This window comes from Macrotis lagotis, chromosome 3 (assembly GCF_037893015.1).
Source record: "Macrotis lagotis isolate mMagLag1 chromosome 3, bilby.v1.9.chrom.fasta, whole genome shotgun sequence".
Taxonomy (NCBI): Eukaryota; Metazoa; Chordata; class Mammalia; order Peramelemorphia; family Peramelidae; genus Macrotis; species Macrotis lagotis.
Genome location: NC_133660.1, coordinates 77,988,146 through 78,014,730, shown reverse-complemented (window position 1 = coordinate 78,014,730; position 26,585 = coordinate 77,988,146). Strand labels below are relative to the sequence as shown.

Here is a 26,585-nt window from a genome sequence, read left to right as displayed (position 1 = left end):
GATTCCCAAGTACTTACTGCTGTTTATGGTTAATTTAAGTGGAATTTCCTTCTCTATCACTTGATCTTGGGTTTTGTTGTACAGATATAGAAATGCTGATGATTTATGTAGGTTTTTATTATATCCTACTACTTTGTTGCATTTGCTAAATTTTTCAAGTTTTTTTAAGATGATTTTCTCAGGTTCTTTATGTACACCATTAAATCTGCAAAGAATTAAAGTTTTGTTTTCTCATTGATAATTCTGATTCCTTGAATTTCTTTTTCTTCTTTTATTACTAAAGCTAACATTTATTTTATTTTTCTAGTTTTAGTATTTTTCCATGTGATTTAAAAAATATTTATTAATTTTTGACTTTTACAAATTTCCCCCTAATCTCACTTCCCCCCCACTCCCCACAGAAGGCATTCTGCTAGTTTTTACATTGTTTCCATGCTATACATTGATCTAAGTTGAATGTATTAAGAGAGAAATTATATCCCCAAGGAAAAAAAATCAACACATAAGGGATAGGAAAATTGCATAATAAAATAACTCTTTTAAAATTAAAGATAACAGACTTTGATCTTTGTTCAAACTCCACAGTTCTTTCTCTGGATACAGATGGTAGTCTCCATTGTAGATACCCCAAAATTGTCCCTGATTGTTGTACTGAAGGAATGAGCAAGTTCATTAAGTTTTATCACGAACCCCATGTTGCTGTTATGGTGTACAATGTTATTCTGCTTCTGCTAATCTCTCTAAGCATCAGTTCATGCATATCCTTCTAGGCTTCTGTGAATTCTCATACCTCTAATAGAGTAATAGTGTTACATAATGTACATATACCACACTTTGTTCAGCCATTCCCCAATTGATGGACATTAAATCAATTTCCAGTTCTTTGTCCACACAAATAGTGCTGCTATGACTATTTTTGTACAAGTAATGATTTTATCCTTTTTCACAATCTCTTCAGGGTATAGATCCAGTGGTGGTATAGCTGGATCAAATGATATGCATATTTTTATTGCTCTTTGGGTATAATTCCAAATTGCTCTCCAGAAATGTTGGATGAGTTCACAGCTCCAACAACAATACATTAATGTCCCACATTTCCTACATTCCTTCCAACAATGATCACTGCCTTTTCTGATCTTATTAGCCAGTCTGAGAGGTGTGAGGTGTTACCTCAGACATGTCTTAATTTGCATTTCTCCAGTAAGTAATGATTTAGAGAAATTTTTCATATGACTATGTATTGCTTTGATTTACAAGTCCTTTGACCATTTGTCAATTGGAGAATGACTTGATTTTTTTTTATTTTGACTCAGTTCTCCATATATTTTAGAAATTAGTTCTTTGTCAGAAATACTGGTTGTTAATGCACTGTCCTTGGAGTCAGGAATACCTGGGTTCAAATCCCATCTCAGCACTTAATAATTACCTAGCTGTGTGGTCTTGGGCAAGCCACTTAACCCCATTTGCCTTGCAAAAATCTAAAAAGAAAAGAAATACTGGTTGTAAAAATTGTTTCCTATTTTATTACATTTCTTTTTATTTTGGTTACAGTGGTTTTGTCTGTGCAAAAGCTTCTTAATTTAATGTAACCAAAATTATCTAGTTTGTTTTTAATGATGTTCTCCTTCTCTTCCTTCTACATAAGCTCCTTTCCTTTGCATAGATCTGACAGGTTAAACTATTCCTAGAGCTTCTAGTTTGCTTATAATATTGTCTTTTATGTCTACATCCTGTATCCATTTGGATTTTATCTTGGTATAGGGTGTGAAGTGCTGGTCTAATCTAAGTTTCTGCTATACTAATTTCCAATTTTCCCAACAGTTTTTACCGAAGAGAGAGTTTTTTATTCCAAAAGCTGGACTCTTTAGGTTTATCAAACAACAGATTATTATAATCATTTCCTTCACCACTGATCCACAACTCTATTTCCTAGTCATTACCAGACAATTTTGATGACTGATGCTTTATGATATAATTTTAGATCTGGTAGGGCTAAGCCACCTTTTTTTGTACTTTTTTCTTTAAATCCCTGGAAATTCTTGACTTTGTGTTTCTATATATGAATTTACTTACAATTTTTGTAATTCATTAAAATATTTTTTGAATTTTGATTGGTAGGACACTAAATAAGTAATTTAATTTAATTAATTGTCATTTTTTATTATATTAACTCGACCTATCCATGAGCAGTTGATATTTGCTCAGTTATTTAACTCTGATTTTATTTGCGTTTTGTAATTGTTTTCAAAAAAGTTTCTGAGTCTGCCTTGGCAGAAGGACTCCCTAATATTTTATATTGTCTGAAGTTACTTTGAATGGGATTTCTCTTTCTAGCTCTTTCTGCTGCATCTTCCTAGCAATAAATAGAAATGTTGAGGATTTAAGAGCATTTATTTTATATCCCACGACTTTGGTAAAGGTACTAATTGTTTCTAGTAGTTTTTTGGATAATTTTTTGGAATTCTCTAGATATGCCATCATGTCCTTTGTAAAGAGTGAGAGTTTTGTCTTAAAGCTAACATTTCTAAAACTCTATTGAATAGCAATGATGATAATGGACATCTTTATCTCACCCCTGACCTTATTGAAAATGCTCTGAGTTTATTTCCATTACATGTAATGTTTGTTGATGGTTTTAGATATTAATTTAAGGAAACTTTGTTAGTGTTTTTAATAGGAATGGATGTAGCATTTTATCAAAGATTTTTTAGCATCTACTGAGATAATCACATAATTTGCGTTGGTTTTTGTTACATATGTTTAAATATGTTGAGGGTTTTCCTCATATTGAATCATCCCTGCTTGCCTGATCATGGTATATTATCCTAGCTGTATGACTTGCTGTAATTTCTTTGCCAAAATTTCATTTAAGATTTTGTGCATCAGTGTTCATCAGTGAATATTTTCTTTAACTTTATTGTTGGTTTCGGTTCTTCCTGAATTAGGTATAAGCAATATCTTGGTCTCATGAAAGGAATTTGGCAGAATTCCTTCTTCTCCTATTTTAAAAGTAGTTTATGTAATGTAGGAATTAATTATTACTTAAATGTTTGGTAGAATTCACTTGCAAATCCATCCGGACATGCAGACATTTTCTTATGGAGTTTAGTGATGTTTTCTTTAATTTCTTTTTCTGAAATGGGGTTATTTAAGTAAATTGTTTCCTCTTCTTTTAATTGGGGCAATTTTTATTTTTGAAAGTATTCATACATTTCAAATTAATTGGCCTACAGTTCTGCAAAGTATTTCTGAATTATCTCTTTTGTATCCTTCTCATTGATGGTTAGTTCACCTTTCCATTTTTGATACAGGTAATTTATTTATCTTCTTTATTTTTTAAATCAGTTTAAAAAAAGGTTTATAGATTTTATTGACTTTTTATAAAATCAAATTGTTGTTTTCTTATTAGATCAATGGTTTTCTTGATTCCAATTTTGCTAGTCCCTTGGATGATTTTCATAATTTCTAAATTCTTTTTTAATTGGAGATTTTTTTTTACGTTCCTTTACTACATTTTAGTTGCATATTCAAATTCATTGATCTCTTCTTTCTCTGTTTAATTCATATAAGAATTTAGAGATATATAGTTTCCCCTCAAAACTGCCTTGGCTGCATTAGATAAATTGATGTTCTCATCAGTGAAAGTACTAAGTTTTGTGAGCACAGCAGAATTAGAATATGTCAAAGGAAACTGAGATGTTTAAATTTAGGGTGAAAACTCCTGCTTTTCATCAGGGCTTTTTGTCTCAAACTTAGTGGTGTCATCTTATTCTTTTTCAATGGGGAAACAAGACTCGACCATTTCCATACCCTCTAAGTCCAATATCTTCAATTATATTTGAACCTTTTAATTATCCTAAAAGAAATACAATTCTCAAGATTTATAATTATAGGGGTGGCTATGTGGCACAGTGGATAAAGCACCGGCCCTGGAGTCAGGAGTACCTGGGTTCAAATCCAGTCTCAGACACTTAGTTACCTAGCTGTGTGGCCTTGGGCAAACCACTTAACCCCATTTGCCTTGCAAAAAAAACCTAAAAAAAAACTAAAACAAAAAGATTTATAATTATTTTAGCTTCTTCAGTTAGTATACAATTTTATGGTCTTGACTAGCATTTGTTTTGTTTTATTTTTTCTTTCCACTTTTCATTTACCTTTTTATGCATCTCTTGAGCCATGTATTTAGCCTTTAAATTCTCAATTCCATTCTGGTCTTTTTGTCAGGAAATTTTGGAAGTCCTCTATTTTGCTAAAAATTCATACTTCCTTCTGAGAGCATATACTGAATTTTGCAGGGTAGTAAAATTTTGTTGCTGAAAATTATTTCTCTCAGTTTTTCTGAAGGTTTTGTAACTCTAAAATTTGGTCATAGCATAATTTAATGTCAATTGGATTCATCTGGGGGAGAACTTCTGGGATTTCCTGCCTTCATTCTGCCATCTTGGATCCATACCCCTAGCAAACATTTAAAGAAAAAATAATTCCAGTTATGTCTAAATTATTTGAAAAAAATACTTAAAGAAAGAGTTCTGCCAAATTCCTTTTATGACACCAACATGGTGCTGATACTTAAACCAGGAGGAACTGAAATAGACCAAGAGAATTTTAGACCAAACTCTATAGTGAATATTGATGAAAAATTTTAAAATAAACCTTTAGCAGAGAGATTACCACCACTAGGATAATACATTGTGATCAGGTAGGATTAATATTAGGTATAAAATGAGATTCAACATTAGGAGTATAATCACAGAATTGACCATATCAGTGGCAGAATTAAAATATATGGTTACTCAGCATATGTTGTAAAAGTCTGACAAAATATTGTACCTTTCTATTAAAACCAAGAGGCGTGGCTAGGTGGTGCCATGGATAGAGCACCAGTCCTGGAGTCAGGAATATCTGAGTTCAAATCTGGCCTCATACACTTAAAATTTTCCTAGCTGTGTGGCCTTGGGCAAGCCACTTAAACCCATTTGCCTTGGGAAAAAAAAACTATTTAAAATAAACCCACTAAAGAACTTAGAAATAAGTGGGATTTTCCTTAAAATGATAAGCAATACCAATCAGCAAACATGATATGTAATAAGGATATCCTAGGATGAATTGTGAAACAAGGATGCCCCTTATCACCACTATCATTCAGTTTTGTATTAGAAGTGTTAGCTACAGCAATGAGAAGAAAATGAAGTTGAAGTTATTAAACTCTTGACAAGGAACCAGAACTCTCATTCTTCACAGAAGACATGATGGAATGCTTAGAACCATAGAAATAGAAATTCATAGAAAAACCATAGGATTTCTACTATAAATACTTGAAATAATTTATAACTTTAGCAAAGCAGTTAGATGTAAAACAAATCCATATAATTCATCAGCATTTCTATTACCAACAAAGCCCAATAGCAAAATTTAAAAAGAGGGATTTCATTTGAGGTAGCTATAGACAAAATAAAATACTTAGGTATCTACCTATCAAGAAAACCCCAGAAACTATATGAACACATATCCAAAAGGCCTTTCTGGATAAATGCCAATTGCTTGTAGGTAGATTGAACTAATTTAAAAATGACAATTCTACCCAAATTAAATTATGCATTCAGTGCCATACCAATCAAGCTACATACCAAAACTATTTTATAGATCTAGGAAAAATAGTAACACAATTCATGTGGAGGATGAATTAATCTGGAGTAGGAATTAATGAAAACAAATGAAAGAAAAGGTGGCCTACCCATATCACATCTAAAGTTAAACTATAAAGTGGTTGTCAACAAAATGTCTATCCTGCCTAAGAAATAGAGACGTGGATCAGTGGAATAAATTAGACACAAAAGAAATAATAGTAAATGCCTATATTAATGTACTGTTTGACAAATCTAAAGACCATATTCTGACATAAAAACTCACTTTTTGATAAAAAGCTTCTGAGAAAACTGGAAAAACTGGCAAAAACTAAGAAATAGATCAAAATCACACACCCTATGCTAAGGTCAAAATGGGTTTAGGATTTTGACATAAAGGGTGACACCTTGAGCCAATTAGGTAAACACGCAATAGTTTATCTGTCAGATCCATGGAGACTGGAGGAGTTTATGATTAAAAATATATATATAGAATATTTGTAAATTACCAAATGGCTAATTTTGGCTACATTAAATTTAAAAGTTTTTGCACAAATAAAACCAAAGCAACAAGATTAGAAAGAATGAAGAAAGCAGGGAAATAAGTACCATTTCTGATAAATGACTTATTTCTAAAATATATATAAATCTGAGTCAAATTTATAAGAATTCAGGTCATTTTCCATATGAACAGGCACTTTTCAGGTGAATAAATTTAAGCTATCTATAGTCAAATGAAAAACTGCTCTAAATCATTATTTATTAGAGAACTGCAGATTATAACTCTTCTGAGGTAAAACTTCACAGCTATCAAATTGACTAAAATTATGAAGAAGGAACAATGTTGGAGAGGGGAAGGGACATTAATACACTATTGGTGGAGTGATGAACTAATCCAATCATCCTGGAGAGTAATATAGAACTATATCAATAAGGCAATTCATCCAGCAATTAAACTAATATCTCTATATGTCCCAGAAATCATAAAAATGGAAAAGATCAATATGTATAAAAGTATTTGTAGGAAGTCTTATTGTAGCCCCAGATAATTGGAAATTGGTGGGTTGACCATCAATTGGGTAATGACTGGACAGATTATGGTATATGAATGTGTTAGAGTGCTATTGTGCTGCAAGAAATCACAAGTGGGCAGATTTTGGAAAAGGCTGGAAAGTCTTGCATGAATTGATTCTGAGTGAAATGAGTGGAACCAGGATGTAATTATATGCCTTTAAAATAATATTGTGAGATGATCAATATAAAGGACTCATCCTCTCAGTCATTCAGTGTTAAAGGAAAATTTCAGAAGACTTGTGATGGAAAATGCCAACTGTGGAGTCTAAATGCAGAGCAAAGCAAACTTTATTCACTTTTTAAAAGTTCTTTTATGATTTCTCATTGCTTTTTAGGGCTTTCTCCTCCTTTAGTTCTAATTCTTCTTTTTGCAACATTACTCTTATGGAAATAGTAAAACACAACCATACATATACAACTTATATCAGATTGTTTGTGGCCATGGAGAGAGGAAGGAAAGGAGAGAGGTAGAAAAATGTAGAACTCCTTCCATCGGTGAACCTGACAAGGAATTAAAAATGGTTCAGAGACTGACATATCAGGGTAGGTTGTCCTACAATACAGCTTCCAATAAAACTTGACTGTCACTAACCCCAGGTAACAGAATTGTTTACTTTTACACTCAGAAAGTTGGGAAAGCACTAAAATCGGCCTGTGTTGTGTGTCTAGGAAGACCTCGAGGTGTTCATGAAGTGAGACTTAAAGTTCTTATGAGGCTATCAAAGACAAAAAAAGAAAAAACTTGTCAACAGGGCTAATGGGGCTCCATGTGTGCTAAATGTATCCATGACAGGATCAAGCATGCTTTCCTGATTGAGGAGGATAAAATTGTTGTGAAGGTGCTGAAGGTACAAGTACAGAGTCAAAAGAGTAAATAAAAAAGATGTTTGTTTAAATAATAAAGAAAATTAATATGTGGAAAAATATAAGAACTCAAAATCTTCCTAAAGAATGAATGTTGCAATTGTGTCATGTCCTCCCACCCCTAATCAAGAAGCTATAGTACTGTATTATCATTTCAAGGTTTAAATATAAAATCCTCTATTTGGCATTCAAAACCCTTTATACTTGAAGTAGATACTTCATATCAAACCTAATGACCTTGAATTTACTGTTTGTCATTGCCGATATTAGAACAGATGGACACAGTGATAGTATGCTGGACCTGGAATCATGAAGACAACCTCCTGAATTCAAATCTGCCCTCAGGAATGACCATTTGTGATTCTGAGCCAAGTTACTTATTCATTTCTTGCCTCAGTTTCCTATTGGTAAAATGATTTTGAAAAGGAAATGTCAAGGTACGCCATCATTTTTGGCAAGAAAACTTCAAAAGTGGTCATGGAGTCATCAGTGAGCAAAAAAAGACTGAACAACAATATCTGATATTCTGTCCCTCCTTTTCTCTGCCTCCTGCTTCTTTGAAGCTCTAGCTAATATAATAGTTTTTATAAAACCATTCCTTAAACCTCTTTATTGCTCCTATTGTTCCCCTGAGGGTATTTCTCATTCATTCAGTTTAAATCTTGTTTTTACATTGTTGTTTACATGTTGTATCTCTTAATTCACTGAAATCTTCTTGAGGGGTAGGTATAATGGAAGTATAGTGAGATCAAGTCCCTACCCCAACTCTGATCTTTTATAGAGTAACAATTATCATTTTCTTTCTTTCTTCCTGAAGATGAGCTTGTAGTATTGTTCTAAGTCATCTTCTCCTGGACTATGCTCTCTTGCCTTCACTTTTCCTCCTCTTTCCTCACCTCTTCTTTCCTATTAAGCCCTTTCTTGTTCTGCCCTGAATTTTCCTCCTCTAAAATAACAAGAAGAAAATTATTTGTAAATTTTTTTCTTTGCTTTGGTATAAATGTCATTATTGAAAATTTTAAACTCTAGTTCTTCATGCATTGTTATCTCATTATTCTCATTTTAGTAAACATTTTGAACATTAATTTTTAGCTAATATTTTCTAAAAGTTTTGTTCTAAGCATGAAAAACTAAATTTTTGGATTTCAAAGCATAATCTGTATGAATATGGATTGTTGAGCTGTCTGCTATAATGAAATATTATCAAAGCTAAAAGAGCCAAACTCCATGACTCAACTTGGAACACATGAAAAACAAATTCCTGTTCATGAAAGGAGTGCTATATTAATCATTTTAGGTGAGAATAAGCAATAAAAACCATTAAGAAGAATCTTCTTAACACACTCCTTTAAGGCAAAATAACCCAGTTTACCTCCATAAGGCAACAAAGTAAGATTTTAAAGGAGAGATTGTGAAATTATGTATTTTATCATTTATTACCCCTAGAAGAATAACATTTTGGCAACTTGTGATTTTGAGCAAACTTATATTTAAATGATTCTAATAATTTTAAAATAAACTCTTTTCCTTTGCAAGGTAAGTGGGGTTAAGTGGCTTGCCCAAGGCCACACAGCTAGGTAATTATTAAGTGTCTGAGACTGGATTTGAACCCAGGTACTCCTGACTCCAAGGCCGGTGCTTTATCCACTATACCACCTAGCCACCCCTTAAAATAAACTCTTAAAATTAAACTGAATTAACAGAGTTGTGCTAACTGGTTGCCTCCCACTATATCTACTAGATTTTTTTTGAGGAATAAGTTTCTAAATAGTGAAAATAGAAATTATTCTCTTATGCTTTCTGCAATTTTCAAAGATGGATGAAAAAATGTTTTTATTCTAATTGACATTTCTCATACATGTGCAAAAATATATCATTTGCTTTATATATAATATATGCACATAAATATATATGTATTTTATATATACATACATAACATATTTAATCATATATAGATCAAACTACTATACTCTGACATGAAAAATCAAAGAAATATAGACGTCTCTGATGTCCATTCCATTTTTAGATACTTTTTTAAAAAAGGAATTAATAGAACCATTATTTAAAAATTATGTGACTATAATGTACTTTACCCATTTGAGAATAATAACAAAAATATATTTTCAATATTCAAATACATTAAAGAAATTTCATTTTCTTTTGTATTGATTGTCAGCATAAAATATTTGTAACTACTGTGAATTCAATTCTGGAGTTTGTAATAGAGACAAGTAAGAATGGAGGTGGAATTGTTCACTATAAGCAAAACTGTGACAGAAGGCAACATTCTATTTTTCTTGTTCAAGGAGAAAATGTCTGTTGACATTTTTCTTTTTTAGAGAAAGAATTAAATTATTCACTGAGATCTCTAGGGACTCAAGTTGGTAAATACTGAAGAGAAAACTGAAAATGGGAAATTTCTCCCTATTACTATATCCTCAAACTTGCCTACTGATCAGAGAGATGCTGAAAATCCATTTTTGGATTGTTTCTTTTTTAATTGCTTATTTTTGACTACAAGTGTTAAAAGTAATCCATTGCCTCTCAGCTGCCTCTTTTAGTATTTCTTTTGTTTTTCCTCAGTGAAATTATGTTGCTTTTTCTTTATTAATATTTGCATACTCATTTTTCCTTTTTCTAAAACAATTATCAATATACTTGTTTCAGTTTTTTTAAATTACAATCATGTGTCATGTCAATGGATTTTATGACTGAAGATATCTGAATATCCTTTCATAAGGGAACTTTAAATTTTAAAACACTGAATATTTAAATTTCAATACTTTTCTTCTCTGAACTTTATGTTTATGCTGGTATCTTTTGTAATGATCTACCATAGCAAAATAACATTTGTCTATTTATCTATCTGTCTATCTATCTGTCTATCAGTGTTCATATCTATATATCTGTGAATCTATAGAAAGGAGGGAAACCAATTAAGTGTAAACTTCCTCCATTAATTCAAAAGAGGAACTATTTTTCTCCTTTTTCCCATTTATTTTTGCTAAAATTAATTAATTATAGCCTCAGAGAAATGTCAAGGTCAAGGATATTTTAAATAATTGATTGACATATATTCAAAATAAGTCTATAGCTTATTCATAGATCCAGCACTGTCCTTCCATGAATTAGAGCATGCAATCTCCCATTACCATAATAATTAATGTTATTAATTATTAATTAACAAAATTTGGTGTTTCTTAAAACATAGTTAATGTTTCTATAACTTTTATAAACATATCTTTTCTTTAAAATTCCTTCTTAATATTACTCATTGCTTGTATAAAAATGATTAAAAATTCTGTCTTTCGTCCAGAATTAGGACTTTTCCCAAATCTCCATTAAAAAGGGAAAGGGGTTTAAAATGGGGAGAGAAGTTACTTTTGCTAACTTTTTTCATCATTTTGCCAATTTTCTCTACTTCTCCAGGATAAATTAATTTCAAACTCTCAAGAAGATTTTCTTATATAAAAGCATATATTTAAATTAAAAATTTAGTCCAAATTTACTCTATTTTATGCTATCTATGATTTTTTTCTGGTTATACATTTAATTTTAGTATTTTTGCTAAAACAATTTTAATAGTCATTGAAAGAAAATAACTTCTTTAAAAACTAGAGTTTCATAGGAACAAATTTTTTCCATTTATGTGACACATTATATTAACTATTTATAGATATTTCAAAATGACGAACAATAAAAATACATGAATAAAATATTTTGGACAAATTTAGTTATTTCTGTAGCAGCTGGTTGTAGAATACATGTTATGACTATTACTTTTATGAGATGGTTAGCATGAAAAGTTTTTTGCTCCCTGGAAAGATAACAATGTACCAGATGTAGTAACCATGTAGCTAAACATACCCAGGTGGATGGTTAATATGATAAAAGCACCTGCAGATTTGGACTCACTGACATTAAACAAATTCCTTCACCTTACCTCAGAACAAAAATTACCCAATAGTTATATTTCTCTTACCTGAGGAAATTGCCAATTACTTTGAGAAAGGTTAAAAAACTTTGGCTATAATAGTAGTTCATCACAACAATGTAATATTGGGCACTCAATTAAAGAAACACTCCAATGAATCTATCCTGAAGAAAGGCATTTTCTGTTACAAAGATCAGATGGAAATGTTTGCTATGAAAAGAAGCAACTATGAAAAGAAGCAACTAGGAAAAGCTATAAGATCGTTAAAGCAATGATCACATAAAATGAGGCTATGGAAGATAAGTGGATCTGAGACTAACTATTACCAATACCAGGTACCACTGATGGTACTGATGGTAATTTTTTAACAAGATTGGAAACAATGTTTCTTTAAAATGAGGTGGTTATAAGTTCATGAATTTTTGACAGTTAGACATAAATAAATCTAACCTGTAAATATATCAAAGGAAACTATTACATTGAAAAAAATCACATGACTTGTCCTAGGTAGCTGAGGTATAATGAAGTACCATTTTAATTGATTTTCCCCCTCAGATTCCAAAAACAATTCTTTTCAGAATACCCCTATCAAGTTAATGGATCAGCCAGTCACTTATGAATAAATTGATGAAATTGAAATGAAATTTTGCATAACTATTTGTAATCTCCAATTAACCATCAAACATTTCAAAACCAACTGAAAAACGTTTGACCACGATGTCATATAAAATTGTGAAGAGAGTATGTAGCAATTCAATTCCTTCATGAAGTAAGTTTTTTTTTTAGATTTTTCACCTATATAATAGGCATTCCTCTAGGTGCTAGGGATAAGAAGCCAACAAGCTCCTGACTTCAAGGACCTTATATTCTAAAGACAGAGAGAACACTTAGATGTAGAAGAAAGTTGTGATTCAAATCAATTGAGATATTTTGATCTCTACTTTTAAAAGGTTCAGTTTTAAGATTATATCATTGCCAATTACTACTATTTATTATTATCATTTCAAAGTTGCTATTATATTTCAAATTTAATTAAAAAAATCAACTTTTTGCAAATTTTAAAAGTTCTATATAAATACCAATTGTAAGTGTTTTTTTCCCTCAGTCATTCACAACTTATTTTGTATATTAGGATGTCATTTACTATAATAGCAACATCCTCTTGAGAGTTTATTTGTCAAATTGTTCAAATGGGATTACTAGGTAAAATCAATTTTTCATGTGCACAGAGATAGTTGGTTATGGAACCTAAAATAAAAATAAAATTCCTCTTTTGCTAATACTATTCCAATACTCTGCTACTATTAGTAGCAACATAGTAGACATGAAAGAAAAAAATTAAATTCCCAATAAAATGCCACATACAACAGAAAAAATTTCTATCATACTTCAAATTTACAACAAATAATCATTAAGCACACTCTCTAGTGACCACAGCCCCTGCTGTAATGGGCTGTAATATGCGATTAGGTTGATTGTTTTGCTTATTGCAAAACTCAGTCAATAGATGAACTTTATCTCATAGGAAAGTTAATGATCAGAATTCATTTCTAAATTGAAACAGTATGAGAACAAGGTTCTCAATTTCCATCCTTCCTTCCTTCCTTCCTTCCTTCCTTCCTTCCTTCCTTCCTTCCTTCCTTCCTTCCTTCCTTCTTTCCTTCCTTCTTTCCTTCCTTCTTTCCTTCCTTCTTTCTTCCCTTCCTTCCCTCCTTCTTTCTTGGAAAGCAAATGTGTGTGTGTGTTTGTGTGTGTGTGTGTGTGTGTGTGTGTGTGTGTGTGTGTTAAATAAAGAGGAATGAACAGGACTACGGAAAAAAGTCATGTAAATCAAAAATGGGAGTGTGGGTGTACATATTTGTGTATGTGTATTTGAGGGAGCATGAAAAGAAAAAAGAAAAGAGGTGGAGGAAAAATAGAGAGGAAAAGGATGAGAAGAAAGCAGATCTAATGGAGAAGACCTTCAGAGTTTCATTGTATCACTTTATAATTTCTTCTGACTCCCCTGTGAGGTCTTGCCTTGTGAGTTCTTCATAAAATAGTCTTTTTAGCAAGCATAAATAGAAAAATGTGGCCAGCTCATTGGAGTTGTGCTCTCTGTATTAGAGCATCGATCTAAGGATATAACTCCATGATTAGCTCTAACATTTATTAGTTGTGTAAGTATAGACAAATATAACTCTTTTGATTTTCCTTAAGTGTAAAATAGGTAGTTCATTACATAAATGGAAAGAACAGAAGAATCATGAATGCAATTTGAATTCTCTGAAATCATAATACCAAGCTTATATCAGTAAATAAATTGTCCTGTTATTTTTCCCTTTGAAGAGATCAGGGAATAAGGAAAGTGAGCTATTGCTTAAGCTCATGGATAAAAGATGTATTGATTTGTTTTGTATCATTATTACAAGGACTCATTATCTATATGGTAAAGGGAGAAATGTATATTCAGAAATTATGGTGATAAAAAATACAAAACTGATAAATTTATGCTTTATAATGTAGTGGATACTATCTCAATTCTCTTCCAACTCTGCCCTCTTATTATTAAGACTATATAAGTATTAGGGGCGGCTAGGTTGATGTAGTGGATAGAGCACCAGCCTTGTATTCAGGAGTACCTGAGTTCATATCTGACCTCAGACACTTAATAATTACCTAGCTGTGTGGCCTGGGGCAAGCCACTTAACCATATTGCCTTTCAAAAAAAACTAAAAAAATACTATGTAAGTATTTTACTCCTCTCACTTTCCTGTATAGTGATCATTGATGTGAGCATATAAATAGATTTGACTATGGAAATATACTATAACCCTGAGTCACAAGGAACAATGATATATAAACATCTCATTAGGGAAAAAGGAAGTTGTATAAAATTCATCTTGGTTTAGTCAAAACTAGTCTTTGTGACTAAATGAATCAGAGTATATCAGATCCTTCTATTGTCTATCAAATCCCCAAGTCTGTCCTAGTTCATGTTTATTGCTTTCATGATACTGGTGTCATCATTTTCCATCCTCTTCTTCTTTCCCTTTAATCTTTTCCAGCATCTATGTTTTTCCCAACATCAAGTATGTTCCAATGAATTCTGTCTTCTTATTATATGATGAAAGTATTTACACTTCTGCTTCAATATTTGACCTTCCAATGAGTAGTTTGATTTAAGTTTCCAAAGTATTGACAGATTTGATCTCCTTGCTATCCAATGGACTTTCAAAAGTCTTCTCTGTCAACACAATTCTATTGTATTACTTTTATGTTGCTCAGATTTCCCTATAGTTCATCTCTCACAACCATAAGTTACTATGAGAAAAACCATATATTTCGCTATATAGACATTTGTTGGCAAAATAATGCTTCTGCTTTTCATCACGCTATTGATTTTACCACAGCTTTCTTTCCCACAACAGATTATCTTTTAAATTGCCTGATTCAGTTGTGTGCTAAGAATAAGTTGTGGCTAAGAATATATATATATATATATATATATATATATATATATATATATATATATATGCATATATATATATATATATATATATGTATATATACATTCTGAAACTATTTCCATTTCTTCTTCCTATAGTTGCCAGGAAGTGATAGGAACAGTTTCCATGATCTTAGGATTGATTTATTTTATATTGCGCTTCAAGACATTTTTTACATGCTCTTCTTTCTCTTTCATCAAGAGATTTGTAAATTCCTTTTCCTGTTCTGCTACCAGATTGGAATAATCTGGATTTCTGAGATTGTTGATATATCTACTAGAAACTTTATTCTGACTTTTGATTCATCCAGTCTGGAGTTTTGTGTGATTTACACTGCATATAAGTTAAGTATTTGTGGTTATAGAATAGAATCATGTTGTGTTCCTTTTCCAAACTCAATAATCTTTTCCATTGTTCCATATATAGCACTAATTGTTGCTTCATCTATAATCAAATTATGGGTTCCTCAGGAAACAAGTAAGATGATGTGGTACTTCTGTCTCTTTGAACACATATCATTATGTTGTGATTGTCACAATCAAAGTCTTTAGTGTCCTCCTCAGTTAGTAGCCATAGGTATCACTGCTTCAATTCCTGTTGTCCCTTTTGGATATTATAAATTTGCATTATGTAATATAAAGCAAGCAAACAAAAAAATCCTAGTAGGTGATGCAGTGACTAGAGCACTGGGATGGGAGTTTAAATCCAGTCTCAGACATTTGACACTTACTACTTTTGTGACCTTTGGAAATTCACTTAACTCAATTTCTTCACATCCAGGGCCATCTCCAGACATTCTGATTCATGTCTCATCATTAGATCCAGATGACTCTGAAGAAGTAAGTGAGACTGCTTATTTAGCACAGCACCCCGTCCCTCAAATTCAATTCATGAGCTTGTCATGGCATCATCATCTTGATGTCATGGTACTGTTCAAGAAGGAAGAACAAACATCTTCATCTTCATCATCAACATCACTATCATCATCACCATCAATGGTCATCAAAATTGAAAATCCCACCTAGGCTATTCTTTCTTTTCTTTTCTTTTCTTTTTTTTTTTAGATTTTTCAAGGCCACGTGGCTAGGTAATTACTAATTTCTGAGACCGGATTTGAACCCAGGTACTCCTGACTCCAAGGCCAGTGCTTTATCCACTATGCCACCTAGCTGCCCCTTCTTTTCTTTTCTTTTCTTTTCTTTTCTTTTCTTTTCTTTTCTTTTCTTTTCTTTTCTTTTCTTTTCTTTTCTTTTCTTTCCTTTTCTTTTCTTTTCTTTTCTTTTCTTTTCTTTTCTTTTCTTTTCCTTTCTTTTCCTTTCTTTTCTTTTCTTTTCTTTTCTTTTCTTTCTTTTCTTTTCTTTTCCTTTCTTTTCTTTTCTTTTCTTTTCTTTTCCTTTCTTTTCTTTTCTTTTCTTTTCTTTTCTTTTCTTTTCTTTTCTTTTCTTTTCTTTTCTTTTCTTTTCTTCCTTCCCATTGTTCCTTCCTTCCTTCTTTGCTTCGTTCTTTTTCTTTCTTTCTCTCTCTCTTCCTTTCTTTCTTTCTTTCCTTCTTTCTTTCTTTCTCTCTTTTCTCTCTTGTCTGCCATGTAGAGATATTAGAAAACAAGAAGAATTTATGTTCATAGGGTAATGGGAATCCCCATTGCCATACTATGGATTTGAGGAGTCGAAAAATTACTACCAAGTCACAGATGAGAGAAAAGCATATGTATTGATGTATGTACATGTCATCATCATCACTATCACCTTTATCATCACCTCCATCTTCAAAATTTCTTAACATGCTAGTTCCATGAACTTTGTTGACAGTCTGATGAAGCCTCTGAAGTCCTTTTGAGGATAATCTTTTAAAATGTCTAAAATAAAACATAATATTTATAATTGAATATAAATACATACAAATTCCATTAGTGAAATGTATATAAATGCATACACACAAACATATATTCATCTCTATCTATTTCCATCTTGTTATCTATCTATCTATATGAACCACATTTAAGAATACTGGACATAGACGCATAAAAGAAGTAGAAAACATAGAGAAAAAAGTCTAATTAACAGAAGTTCTAGAGAATCTGTCTCTAAATTTGCTATGACTTTCTATCATTTTAGGCTGAGAAATTATTGGGCCTCTTTTGCTCTAAATTTACAACCAAGACTTCTTGGCTTTCACTTTTTCCCCATAACTCTGGAAAGAATTTCCATCAACACACCCATCAGATCTCATAAATAAGACTATAATTGTGTAAGTATACATATAAATGGTTAGCTAGGTGGCACAGTAGATAAAGTGCCAGGTCTGGAGTCAGGAAGAGGTATCTTCCTGAGTTTATATACGGTTCCAGACACCTACTAACTGCATGATTCTCGGCAAGTAATTTAGCTTTTTTCTCAGGTTCTTATTTACAAAATGAAGCTGGAATAGAATATAGCATACCATTCTTGGAACTTTACCCAGAAAACTTCAAATGAGATCACAAAGTTTAGTACATGAATGAAAGGACTGATACATACACGTATATACGTATATTTACATACATTTATTCATTAAACACATGAGCATGTACATCTTGATACAATGTATTCATATGTGTATTCACATATTTACACAAGCAGCTTAGTGCACATGCATGTATGCTTATAGGAATATGCATATCTGTATATCTATATGCCAAATTTGAATACATTTGTATACACATATTGATGTGTATTACTGCATATATTTCTATTAATTTTATTTTTACTACTACTACTACTACTACTATTACTATTTTACTACTACTGTAGATATTACTCCTAGACTATCATGTTTGCTTCACATGATCCCAAGGAATCTCTTCACAATTTGAATGTATTTTAATAAATTATTGGAAAAAAAGATGATTAAAACCTAGAAGTGTGTCAGAAGATCTAGCGTAAAACTATATATCTCTATCTCTGTCTCTATCTTTATCTCTATCTCTATGACTATCTCTATCTCTATCTCTATCTCTATCTCTATCATCTCTATATCTATATCTATCTATATCGATATCTATATATAGTAAAAGCTTATATATATATATATATATATATATATATATATAAGCTCTAGTGATAACCATTTTATAACCATTTTGACACTGAGATCTTAATCACTGACCTGATTCATTGAATATAACTAGGAATTTTCTTTCCTGGAAATTTTAAAACTAGGGTTAAATTCCCATTTAGCTGTTATAACTTTAAGTAGGAGGAAGAACTATTTTTTTGAAATTTCTTCCTATTCTATAATTTTATTGATATATTCTAAATTTACTGTACACTCCAAATTGTGTTGCAGCTGATTTCTTTTTTCCCCAAAATTTTTGTTTCTTTTCTTTTAAGGTATTCATATTAGATCAAATTTTTGTTCAGACAGTTTACCCAAGAAAAATAATCAGCAGTTTAAAACTTCAGTAACACTAAAGATCATGTAATGAAATGACAATTTACTAAATGATGCTTTCTTTTCTTCTCCAAAAAGAATTCACACATTGGGAGCACATATAACATGTATTAAAAATGAAGTCTATTGCATACTTTTTTTGTCATTCATTTTGAGGTAGCCTCTTCTCTAATTTGATGTTATCCACATAATGCAAGTAAAATATTATTAAAGAATTAATGAATTAATATGCCTTTAACATGCTTAGGAAATAAGATAAAATGCTTTTATGTTTGGAGTCATTCTTTTTTATGAGTCACAATTTGTGAAATTATCCTGATGAGTATTGTGCTCATTCAAAAGAAATAAATTCATCTTTATGGACTTTGTTGTGATCAAGTTAAATTAGTTGCTATGAAAAAAAACATTTCAAAGGAGTAGTTAACTGCATCGATTCCTCACAGATGGAAAAACTATGAATAAAAATTATGTTTTAAAAGAAAGTAACAGGGGAGCAATTATTTCACTAAATAATTGTTAAAAGTTTATAGATACAAAATCCATAAACCATTTATATAAGTCTTTAAGATTAATAACTTGTAAAAAGTTATAATAGGAATAAATGATATATGATGAATATTTCCTTTATTAATATAAATTTATATATTTAAAACTCTATGATCTTATGAGCTCAAAGGAACTACAAAGGTCTAATTCAATTATCCAATTTTGTGATGACTTGCTATCAACCTTTACCCATTTTATAAACTTTCCTATATTTCTTTCCCAGAACAAAAAAGAATAGAGACTAAATGCACATGATAATGCAGATTAAAGTTGTGACAAATTATAAATACTTGGGATTGACTTATTTTAAGATTTCATGTTTTATATATAGATTAAACCTGTAATAATCCAATTTTCCTGAAACATGACCTCTTGCCAAAAAGACCCTCCAACTCTATCAGGTTTAACTAATGATAAATAATAAAGTGTAATTTGAAAATCATTCCATATTAGCTAACTGTCAGGAGCTATTAAAAGCATGTAATATAAATATGCAAAATGAACAATTCTATATGATAATATTGAGAAATGAGATGACAGGGTCAAATTGATGAAACAACAAATATCTTTTAAGATAAAATGCATTGGTAACCAATGTAAACTCATATAGTTAGGTTCCAAAAGTCAACCATAAATTTATTTGGTCCAGAAGATTTGCAAGGATTCATAAATAAGATAAATGGGATTGTGACTTGCCCAGAATCAGTTAACTTGTAAGTAACTGAGGCCATATTTGTGTTCAAGAAGATGAGTCTTCCATATTCTAGGTCCAACATTAGTCACTGTTTGTCCCATTAGCTTCACTAACTAAATATCACTCTTACTTCTTCTGGTTTGTCAGTGGAACAAATGTCAAAAAATCAGCATTCATGAGTGGACAAAAACCACATGAAGGCAATTAGAGTGGATTAACTCTATATATGTATGTAGAAAGCTGAGGAAATTCTAGTCCATTCCATTTTGGAAAAAAAAAATTAAGGTAGTTGATACCCTACAAATTTAAAGCAGACAAAACAATGAAATAAACTTTGCAAAGCACTATGTGAGGATACATACTCAACTCTGTTGATATTAATTGCTTGAAATGGTAGGGTTTTATTATTTTAAGGGGAAAATGCAATTTCGATGAGCACCAGAATATATCTTTTGAATGGAATGTGTGAAGATAAATACTTTAGAATGGGAAAACAATTGAAGGAACAAACAATTTAATTAGTTTTTGACTCTACCTATTAATTTATTTCATAATCTTCCTGATGTTTTAGATCAATAAGTTGATTACCGATGAAATCAAACTCTTGATCTCAAACAACAGAGAGATTATGAATGAAATTAATATTTTTTTATCTTTTTTAACAAGTTTCTATATTTGAATCAATTTTAACAAAAGGAAACATTATTTACCAAGCATGTTTTCTATACATAAGTGTACATAAACACTCATACACAAACATCCTATTACCAAGGAAAGCTCAGGAATTCAAAATGGCAATTTTCTCAACATAGCATGAGAGTAAGACATTTTGTAATTAACTATTCTTGTCTACTTAAGCTTATGCAGATTTAAGTTATCTAATTGCTTCTTTATTAGCTGAGCATAGATTGGATGTCTTCCAATGGCATCTGCATGGTTTCTGTTTCACTGATAATATAGGATGCATCACTACAGTCTGTGTAAGAAAATTATTTTGCCTCAAATTTCAATGACAGGATAAAATTACATAGTAAATTTAAGACAAGGGAGCCCATATTATTCTACATCAAAACCAGAAACATTTAGGGATATAGGAACTTGAATTACCTCCTCTTTTTGTATGTACACAAATAAATATGTGTATTGGATCTATGGATGGATAGATACATGGACAGAGAGATAGACAGACAGAAGACAGACAGACAGACAGACAGATAGATAGATAGATAGATAGATAAAATAGATAGATAGATAGATAGATAGATAGATAGATAGATAGATAGATATTGGTTGATAGCTAAGGGAGTTAACATATCTGAATTGATTTTCCAGAGGTAAGAATCAATTAGAATTCATGAGAACATTAAACAAAAGTCCAGAGAAATATGTTAATCAGTTTACAGCTCTTGGATCTGAAATATAAAAAATGGTTGGGGAATAGCTTCGTATTGGTGTATCTATTGATTTCCATGATGCGCTTCATAAAAATAGACAACTATTTTTGATTCATAAACTGCTACCATGTAACTTGCTTAATCTATTGATTCATGTGCTTTGACAAAGTCCTATATGCCAGCTGTTCTGGGACTTACTGAAAAATGAGATGCCATTTATATTTGGAAAATAAAGAATGGATTTAAATGTATAAAGTTACTTTCATCTTTATAACTGATTTTTTTTTAACCAAAATAGTTACTCTAGCAAAAACTATTTTTGCCTGGAAAGGAAATGGAAACTGATTCAATCAATTCAGTGACTGTTTGAACTACTGGATTAAAATGAAGGCAAACAATTTTTATAAACTACATGAAACAGTGATTGCTTTTTAATTTACAAACATGATTTTAATTTAGAGATGTAAGCTAAAGTTTCTTTTCCGAAAAAATAAAGCAATGCATTTATTAACCAAAAAATTCAGTAACAATATATTCTATTTTTCATCATCGAGAAGATAAAAGAAAATCACAAGAAACCTTAATTCAAATTGAAAATAATATTATTGCATCTTTTATATATTACACTTATATGCATTTTTATGTAATATATTACATATAATATAAATATATTTATTTCATCCATTCAAATAGATTTTTAAGTAGGATATTGTCATCAAAGAAGTGCTCTACATATAGTCATTAATGCATGTTTATTGAATTAATGAAGAAATAAAGAGTGAATGAGTGGTTCAAGCTATAATATGAACACCACATGTGAACTATATCACAGGGGTATGTTATTTGCAAGAACAATACTCACCAAAATATTTGTAGAAACACTTTTTTTTTTTTTTGCTAAGAAAGAGTTAGAAATAAAGTAGGCATTCAATTAGGGATTGACTAAACAAGTTGTGGTACATGGGGAAAGTAATTCACAAATGAATAATAAGAAATAATGAATAAGGAGAAGGGAAAAGCCATTTGAATTGAGTCTAAGGGAAGTAAGGATAACTGTATTATGAACATATTAAATGACTACCATAGTATAACACCCAAATACATAAAGAATGAAAATTGAAGACTGTAAAATTAAAACTACCAAAAATTGTCCCCAATAAGAGCTAAGAAGATACATGGTATGAATCACTGTTTATGTATATCAAATTATTCAGTTATATGATAGTTTTCCTAGACAATTTTGTTCTTTATTATAAATGATAAACCTCTGGAAAGTATAAAGAAAATATCAGGATATAAAAGAGAGACAATGATGTAATACAAAAGGTAAAAATAAAATAAAATGAATTTTTGAAAGATTTGAGATATATACAACATAAATTTTTTTTAGTTTTTACAGGACAGTGGGGTTAAGTAACTTGCCTGAGGTCACACAGATGGCTAATTATGTGATGGAGACTGAATTTGAATTCAGATCCTCCTCACTCCAGGGCTGGTGCTCTAACCACTATGACACCTAGCTGCCCCCAACAACATAATTTTTAAAAGAAATACTTTATATATTATAATTTTTGCAATATTATAATTTATGCAAAGTTATAACATCCTGAGACATTACACCTATCTCACAATTGAGGGAAAGGGCATTCATTAAAGTGACTTACTTTAATCACATTGTTAACATTAGAAGGGAGACTTAAACTCATCCTGATTCTAGCTCTATCATTCTATCTAATATGTCATGCTTTGTATCACCAATATTAAATCAATATTAAACAATAAGGGTATTTGGGAACATATGTTGTTCCCTCCCTTGAGATATGGAATTATTATTATAATTTTTTTGAAATATTTCACTATTGCCTTTATAACATCTTCAAATATCTCTTACTGCAGATTTAGTGTATCTAATTCCATAAGTTTCTTATGAGTTGAATAGTGTATTCATAAACCTACAAACACACACACACACACATACACACACACACACACACACACACACACACACACACACACACAGAAATAAGAAGTCCAAATTATATCTTGAATGAAATTCCTTTAATAATAACACTGGCAAAGTGTTGTTAAGGTGTTATTAAAAAACCCCTAATGGAAGACAGTGGCATGAGGGCAGGAATTCCCAGAAAAACATCCCTCCAAATATCCAAAAGCCATAATCTTCTGACTCCAGTTACAATTTAGAGGGTCAGAACCCACAGAAAGAGTGAGTGATACAATTTCCCAGTTCAAGACAACTTAGAAGATCCACAGGAAAGATCTACAGGAAAGGTCTGTTCCAAGAGCCTCAGTGCAACCAGGCCTAAGTGCAGCCTAGATGAAGCTCAACTGGGTCACAGTCAAACTGAACCAGAACAAACCAGCTCCAGCCTTCCAGGAACATCCTGCTGGACACCTGGGTCACTGGGCATGTCCATGTCCCTGGTAATGGAGGTGGTTTCCAAAGCTCCTTGCCCAGGGATCACAGGGATGGCTTGAAGGGGCAGTGAGAGAATTCTTCATCACCAAAGTGAGCATGAACCCAGGTCAACACTGGCCTCAGAGCAGCCCTGCTACAGGAATATGCAGAGCCACCCAGAACTTCCAGTGTGCAGCCCACAGATATGAAAGAAGTCTGGGGAGACTGCAGAGGTCTTACTGCTATCCCTAGGACAGCACTGTGCTGCTTTGCCCACACCATATCCAGGTGTCAGTCTGGGCACCCATACCACTTTAGAGAAACAGGGACACTCCTCACAGCTCCAGGACAGAAGTGAGGGTTTAAGCCATCAGAGCAGCCAGAGCCTGTCAGAAAACCTTGGAGGAATTAAGGTCCTTGTGGAGGTCCCAAACCTTTCCCCACACTCCCACCCCACAAAGTTTTGGAAGTGCAGTAAGTTATTCTTGGGCTTAGTAAATGATTAAACAACAGAAAAAGAAGCATCTGACCAGAGGAAAGTACTTTGGTCCCATGGAGGATCAAAATACACACTCAAAGGTGAAAAATTCAAAGTTTCTATATCCAAAACCTCCAAAAAAAGGAAATGGGCTCAGGCTATGACAAGTTCAGAAAAGATTTTCAAAACCAATTAAGGGAGATAGAGGAAAAATTGGGAAGAGAAGTGAGAGTAATGCAGGTGGATCATGAAAACCAAATCAGCAACTTGGTGAAGGAGATCCAAAAGTTGCTGAAGAAAATAACATATTAAAACCAGTTTAGGTGAAATAGAAAGAAAAAACCCAAAAGGCAAATGTGAAGAAGAATGCCTTAAAAAACAGAATTAGCCAGTTGGAAAAGGAGATAAAAAACTCTATGAAGAAAATAACTCCTTCAAATGCAAGATGGAACTAAAGGAAGCTGATTATTTTTAAAGAAATCAAGAAACAATGAAACAGACTCAAAAAGTGAAAATCTAGAAGAGAATGAAAACTATCTCACTGGAAAAACAACAGACCTGGGAAACAGATCCAGAGAGACAATTAAAAAAACATTGGACTACCTGACAGTCATGACCATAGAAAGAGCCTAGAATTCATTTTTTTCAAGAAATAATCCCACAAAAGTTCCCTGAGATCCTTTAAGCAGTGGGTAAAAGAGAAATTGAGGGAATCCACTGATGACCTCCTGAAAGAGATCCCCTTACACCCCCCCACAAAGCCTCTCAGGAATATTATAGCCAAATTGCAGAACTCCCGAGGAAAAAGAGAAAATACTGAAAACCACCAGAAAGAAACACTTTGACGACTATGGAGCTATAATCAGGATTATACAGAATCTGCCAACATCCACATAATGATCTTGTAGGTCTTAGAATATGAGATTCTGGAAGGCAAAAGAACTTGGTTTACAACTGAGAATCAACTACCCATCAAAGTTGAACATCCTATTTCAGGGAAAAAAGATGAACTTTCAATGAAACAGTGACTTTCAAAATTTCCTGTTGAAATGAACACAGCTGAACAGAAAGTTTGATCTACAAGTACAGGATTCAGGTACAGCATAGAAAGGATGGATTATGAGGAATTTAGTGATGTTGAATTGCATGTATTCCTTCATGGGAAGAAGATGCCGATAACTCATATGAACTTTCTCTTTTATAAAAGCAGTTAGAGTGTATATATATATATATATATATATATATATATATATATATATATATATATATATATATAAAATATATGGTCAAGGCAGAGAAAGAAGTTGAATATAACAGTACAATATAGTATAAAGATGAAGCCAATGGATGATAAATGAAAGTACTGGGAGAATGGGAAAGGAGAGGAATAATGGGTTAAGATAGTTGTTATAAAAGAGTCAAGAAAAAGCTTTTACAACAGAGTGGAATGGATGAAGACAGAGGAGAATAAGTGAGCTTTCATTCTCATCAGAAATGACTCAGTGAAGAAATAGGGTATAGATATATACATTTAAGGAGTCTGAAGAGACTGCAGAGATCTTACTGCCAACCCTGGGGCAGCACTCTGCTGTTTCATCCACATTTAGATCCAGGAGCCATTTGAATACCCATACCACCACAGCAAAACAGGGACCCTTCTCACAGCTCCAGGGCAGAGGGAATTGATCTTAGCCTAGAGAAAAATTAGAGGAAAGGGATGGGAGAAAAAGAACAAAGGGAGAGAAGTCGGGGGAGTAGGTGTTAGGAGAGAGATCATGGGAGGGGGAATCAGATGCAACATACTTCTGTGGAGGTACAGAGTGGAAGAAGAGAGAAAGAATAGAATAAATGGGAATGGGGAGGAATAGAAAGGAGGGAAATGTAGCTAGTAATAGTAACTGTGGGAAAACATATTGAAGCAGCTTCTCTGATGGACTTTTGATAAAGAAAACAACTCCTCCCAGAGACAGACATGATGGAATCTGAACACTGAAATATGCTTGTTTTCCTTTCTATTACTTCATTTCTCTTGAAATTTCTCAATCTTTTTTTAGGGGGAGGGGGATTACGATTACTTTAACAATAAGAATATTTTAATAATAATAATAATAATAATAATAATAATAATAATAATAATAATAATGATATGAAAATAAATAAACCAGAAAAAATAATAAAACCCTATAGTGGTGAGAAATTCACTACTTCTGGAGGTAGGATATTTTAGATTTGGATAGTTTAAGTAATTAGAAAATGGGTTTTTGTTTGTCTATTTTGTGTTTGTGTTTCTATTTTTCCTTATACTAAACCAAAATCTGTCCATCAGAACTTCCACTAAATTGGTCCTAGCTCTTGCTCTCTACTAACAAATATAAGTATTAGCCTTCTTTCATATACTAGTTCTTCAAATTCTTTGAAATATCCTCATATCCTCTCTAAGTTATCACTTATTTATGCTAAAGATCCTTATTTTCTTTAATCTTCTTAATAAAAAATGATTTACTTTGGGGCATCTAAATAGCATAATGGATATATTGAAGATCCTGGAATCAGAAACACTTAGCTTTCTGATTACAAATCTAGCCTCATATACTTATTAGTTGTGGGAACCTGAGCAAGTCACAAAACATAGTATGCCTCTGTT

At 31.9% G+C, this 26,585-nt stretch overlaps 1 pseudogene; it reads left to right on the top strand.

The window, feature by feature from the left end:
• The first annotated feature begins 7,216 nt into the window (after positions 1 to 7,216).
• LOC141516134 (large ribosomal subunit protein eL34-like) lies at positions 7,217 to 7,576 on the top strand (annotated as a pseudogene).
• Positions 7,577 to 26,585: the final 19,009 nt, after the last annotated feature.